The following is a 6,000-nucleotide window of genomic DNA, read 5'->3' on the forward strand; positions in this document are numbered from 1 at the left end:
CATAATAAGACCTTTAATTAGGAAGGCAAAATAAGACCATATGATAAAACAAATTAATGATAAGCATTCATAACAGATTATTTTTTTGCAAGAAAGATAATGAGAGGCAAGTATGGGAATCGATACACAAGAAGCATTATCTTTCTTATCAACAAAATATTAAAAGGAAAAGTTGACTCCAAAGTTACTGAAAAATGTAACTCTCAAAAGTGATAAAAATAAGACAGTTCAAGAAAACAAAGCTAGATAAGAAGCTCAAGCTTCAATATTAATGTCAGTAGCAGGAGATGACAGAAATTCTTCGCCAACATTCTCGCAAGCTTCTCCTTCATTTCGGCTTTGATCTTCGCCATGACTAGCATCTTGATTATCGCCAACAATTTCTTCTTCAGGAGAAATTTCTTTCTCATTCTGATTAACACCAGCAGATACTTCTTTAGAAGGAACCTCTTCTTCATCTTCCAGGAAATTATCCTCTACACCGCTTTCGTAATCATAATCACTATCAGCAGGACGAGGAACTTCATCATCATCTACTTCTAAAGGATCAATTGATGTAGGAGGAAGAGAGTTGGACAATAAAATTTCATTTACAAGGACTTCATCCCGGAGATGAACTTGGCGAAGAAATGCTCTTTGATGATTCCTATCTTGAATATCCTTAGAATAAGCAAGATAATCAAGTCTTCTTTCTGCTCGGTCGCGAGAACCAGTAAGGGTAGAGACGAGCAATGCATTCTCTTTGTGAATTTTAGCATATTTAGCCTCCAGATCAGAAATAGAAGAATGAAGATTCTTCTCAGACTCTGCGAAAAATAGAATACAAAATTTTATTAAGATAAGGAATTCAGAGAGATATGACAAAAAAAAAAAATTAAGGCAGTCAAACTATTATGACTACCTTCCTTTTGCGAAATAAGGTGTTGAATCAAGGATAGACAACTATTCTCCCAATGGTCCATTGCGTCATCAAATTTATCTCCAACTAAACCTTTAAGTCGAGACTGGAGATTTTTCTCTTTAGAAATAAGAAAGGCATTCTTCTTCGCAAGAGAAGAATAAGATTCTTCTAATTTGGAATATTGTTCTTTAAGATGATTTGCCTTCACACTTAAAGTTATTCTACCTCAAATGAGTGTATCCCTTTCACCGATAGATGATTATGTTACTTCTTAAAGTTCACTTCTCAAAGAGCGAAGAGATTTCTCTTGGTCAGCACATACTTTTTGGAGAATACTAAGTTGTTGCGAAGATATCGCCATCTTGTTTAAATAAGTTCGCTTCTCTTGAGATAAGGTTTTATTCTCATCTGGTAAAGTTTCCATCCCTAAATTAGTTTTAGTTAAAGAATAAGAAAGACGAGATACTTCATTACTTAATAGATCTTGTCTTTGAACTAATTGGGTATTTTCATTGGTAAGATTATTTATCTGATCAAGAGAATATGAATAAAGGTTATCTAATTGGTTATATTGATCCATCAAGATTTCTTTATCAACACGGGCTTCTTCAACAGCAGATTCAAATTGATATCTCTCCATTATTCGTTTCTGATTTAATGCTTAACATGCGAAAGAGGGATTTAAAGGATAATTAAACATGGGAAGGATAAAACCACCGAAAAGGAAAATTAAAGACATAGATAAGAAAATTATACCTCTTAATTCATCATTCTTCTTGCGAAGATTGTCACGATCCAGCAAAACATTCTGAAGCTTCTGATTTTCAAGACGAAGAGCATTACATTCTTTTTCTAAAGTTGTCTGCGAAGCAGCTCTGCCAGAACCCAAATGCTTGCTCAGAATTTCGCAAACATTAGACTTAATGGGATCAGTAGAAGACTTCTTGCCGTCATCCATAATTTCAGATAAAACTTTGAAAGCAATATATATCCCTTCAACGGTCTCTTTTGACAGAGGAAGAGACTTGGGTAGAGAACTGGTAGAGACAAAAGGTTGAGAAACATTCTCAATGGGAAGAGAAGAGGTTTCATTCGCAGAAGGATCCACAAGGGGAATTTCAATCATAGAAAAGCAAACTGGAGAAATGAAATCAGAGGAAGCATTTTCGCGAGTTGGAGATAAAGGTTTATCTTGCGAAGATGTCGCAGAATATTTGGAAGAAATGAAATCAGAGGCAGCATTTTCGCGAATTGGAGATAAAGGTTTATTTTGCGAAGATGTCGCAGGAGATTTGGAAGAAATGAGCAGGTGGAAGGGAACAGAAGTTGGAACAATTTTAAGGTGGCGAGATTTCTTGTGAGGTTTATGAAGATCTTTATCACCCTGCGAATTACAATCCAGATAAGAAACAGAGGCAACAATATTGTTATTAGAAAAAGATAGTGTTTCTTACTACCTTCTCATTCGCAGAATTTCTTTTATGTGCGACAACCTTATGTTGTGATTTGGGATTGTTAGGGTTCTGAACTGTAAATTTAGTGTTGGAGCCTCTTTTGCTGAAATAACAAGAGTATGGGAATCACATAGACAACATCAAATAAGGCAATAAACAAGATCAATTTCAAATATATCAATTCAGCAAAACTCATAAAGAAGAAAAGAGAAGACTAACCTTGATGAATCCATGAAAAATAATAGCAGGGAGATTGTCTCGAAGAAAATTACGAACTATGAAGATCTAGTATGAAGATGAAGAAGAACTTAAGAAGGTTGAAGAAGAAAGAAGAAAAGTTGCAATAATGGAGTTTGCATGAGAACGATGAAGTTGCAGAGAAAATAAAAAGAAGAAAAAAGAGAGTGAGAAGGAATATATATAGAGGGAATTTCTCCTCGAGAAAATCAACACGATTAATACGGAAAGATATAAGCTGTCAAAAGGCAACGGTTACAAAAGACGTGTCGAGAAATAAACGGAAGAAAGAATACGTGTGATAAATGCAGAATATAAAGAAGAGAACAGCTGCGGCATTTCTCACATCATTCTCTACTTTGTAGAGAAGATATGAGAAGAGGCAAGATGTAGGATCAGAATCTCGCAACAATTATGTCTCAGCGAAATTATCAATGGTACAGCACAATAGCGTCGCAGAACAATTTCAGAAACGACGTCAGCAAGGATCATGAGAAAGATGTGATAGTCCTGCGAAAATTAGAGAGCTTGCGAAATTAACATTTGTAAGGTTGCGAGAATGTCGCAAACCATATCCGAAAATAAAGGACAGATTAGCTGTCATCCACTATGTATTTCCTTATAAATAGTCATTCGAGTTGTAAAGGAAAGGGAGATCTTTTTTGAGTAAGAAACAAGCAAATAGGAGAGAGAAAGTCCAGAGCAGAGACCATTCTTGATTTCTTTATCTTTCTTGTAAGAACATCCAAAGATTTATCAATAAAATTAAGAGTGTAAACCTAAAAATGAGTTGATCAATAATGAAATCATATGAGGGGTGTAGTGTAGGATTTCCTGCAACTACAATAAGATTTTCCTTTTTCCTTTTTAACTTTTTCACTTTTACTTTTTTGAAGCAAATACGTGTCCTTGATGAATAGTGGAGTCGATCCTGCTTCATGTTGATAAATTGTTGACCAATAATTTTGCTACTATGCCGCAATATTTCCTTTAACTAATATAATTAGAATTTTCCTAATTTCTTTGAACCATTTAAACCCTAGATTAGTCCAAAGCAATCATCACCATTTGCATTTAGGTCTTCTGTACTTTCCGATCTTATTTCTTCTTCCTCAAAGGTTTTTGACGAGGACGGTTGGGAACCCAAATCTTCGTTATCAAGTGCCTCCAAAATTTGTTTCTTGAATTCCTCGTTTGACAAACCCCCGTGCTTGTGCTTCAATGCGAGTATGTGGGTTGAGAATTCCATCGGCATTGAGGAGGTCGATGCAGATACCATAAGTTGGGTTGCAACAAACTGCATGTTAAATGTAGATGGTGGAAGATGTGCAACATTATATCTATGCCACCATTTGATATTTTATAAGTAAGGGCTATAATCCCATTCAAGATCATTATCTTGTGGAATTGAATAATTCCGTCTTAGAATCCATGGGATTTCATACAGTATAAAGAACCACTACATTAATCGTTTTATACCATATGATTGGCTATTATCCTTGATAAACTTATTTAACATATCTACAATATATGCAGGTAAAATCTCCGGGCACGGCACCCAGATACTCAGTCATGCTCTGAACCAATTTGGTAGCTCTTTGATTGTATTTAATTTAAAACCAATATACCAGGAATGAGAGAATCTCTGATTTTGAAAGCAAAATGTATGCGCCCAGGCTTTAATATAATCAGTATAATTATATGATCGAGGTTTGATATGGGGGTGATCATTGAATTTTCCCAACCCATGAGGGTTCATTCCCCAATCTCGGTATGACAATACCTTAAGGATAACAAGCTTGGAGAAAGCAGGAGGACCATTACCATTACAATCTCTTGTATTATGTGTTAAAAGGATAGATCATGTCTCTATGAGTATTGTTTCATAAAACTCTCTAGTTTTACCATAATGTGGTAAAATATGATCTTTTAAGTACATGTTTGCAACTTCTGCAGGGTCTCTGGTTGCATGTTCTGTTTCTACCGCCAAAAGAGGTAGTGATGTGGACATTAGAAATGACGATTTTTCTTCTGATGCAGAATATTTTTTTCCCCTTATTTGAGTTTCCTTTAATCGTAATAGGATTACTTTTATTCCTTTTATTAGGAGATGGGTAAGAAATTTGAGGAGGCTTTCCCCTAGATATTTGGCAGTCCATGCTTCCCCTGCAAAAATTCACGAGTTAAGAAATGAGATAGATAATTAGTTCCACCCTTTATATATTTAATTTTTAAATCAAACGCTAATAAAATGGCTTGTCATCTTGCAAAAATCTGTCGAGAGGCTAAATTCTTGACATCCTTTGCTTAGTTGCCTGACAATCCACTCTAGTATGAAATTCTTGACTTAACAAATCACTTTCAAATTTAGTAACACAATGAATTATTGCCAAAATTTCTTTCTTAATGGTTGAGTAGTTTTGTTGTGTTGATTTCCATACACCCGAGGTAAGTCTAACTAATTGTTCTTTATTATGAATCCTTTGTTTAAGAATTCCTCCATATCCAACATCCGAAGCATCAGTCTCAACTATTTTGTAGGCTGTTGGATTTGCTATAGTCATCCATGGCAATTCGTTGGCTTTAGCTTTGATTTTTATAACAACACTTGTATGCTCAATGCTCCAGCTAACAGGGTTTTTCCGTAATCTTGCATATAGAGGTTTGGTATCCTTAGCTAAATCTTCATAAAAGTCTGTTATATGATTTAGGCTTCCTAAAAATCTCTATAATTGTCTTTTATCCTTAGCTAAATCTTCATAAAAGTCTGTTATATGATCTTATTGGTAGGAATAAAAAACCTCGCTCAGAGACAAAAAACACTCTGATTGAGTATGACGGTAGTTTTGGAGATTTCGACCCTGAATCTGATAATGATGGACGAATTAATGTTGTCAAATGCTCGGTTCAAGATGACAATGAAGATTTTGGAAGGTGAGATGCTTTTTATTTTTCTCTAGTACCTTCGGAGTTTCTTGAAAATGTAAGATTTAGGTAGATCTAGATTTGAGCTTTTTATTTTTTTCCCCCTTTTCGAAGGTTTTGTATTGCTTCTTATTGGACTTTGTTGTTTCTTTTCTTTTATTTTTTTTCTTTCTTTCTTTGTTCCTTCCTTTTTCTTCGTAGCTTTGCTGTCCCTTTTGGTAACATATTTGTTTTAATGAATTTTGCTTCTTCGCCTCAAAAACGAATACATTACAAGAAAGAATCTGATACACCAATTTCATACAAATTAGAAACTACCGTGAAAAATAAACTTACTTAAAAATAAAATTATGGAAATTTTGTTAAAGACCAAAATTTTATTTCGGTTTTAATATTCAGATAAAATAAAATTAGTATTAAACCTAGAAAGTATATATGAGTGTCTTTTATTCTCAAGATTTCTCTATAGGGGCCAACAAGATT

Source organism: Papaver somniferum, chromosome 3, assembly GCF_003573695.1.
Source record: "Papaver somniferum cultivar HN1 chromosome 3, ASM357369v1, whole genome shotgun sequence".
NCBI classification, from domain to species: domain Eukaryota; kingdom Viridiplantae; phylum Streptophyta; class Magnoliopsida; order Ranunculales; family Papaveraceae; genus Papaver; species Papaver somniferum.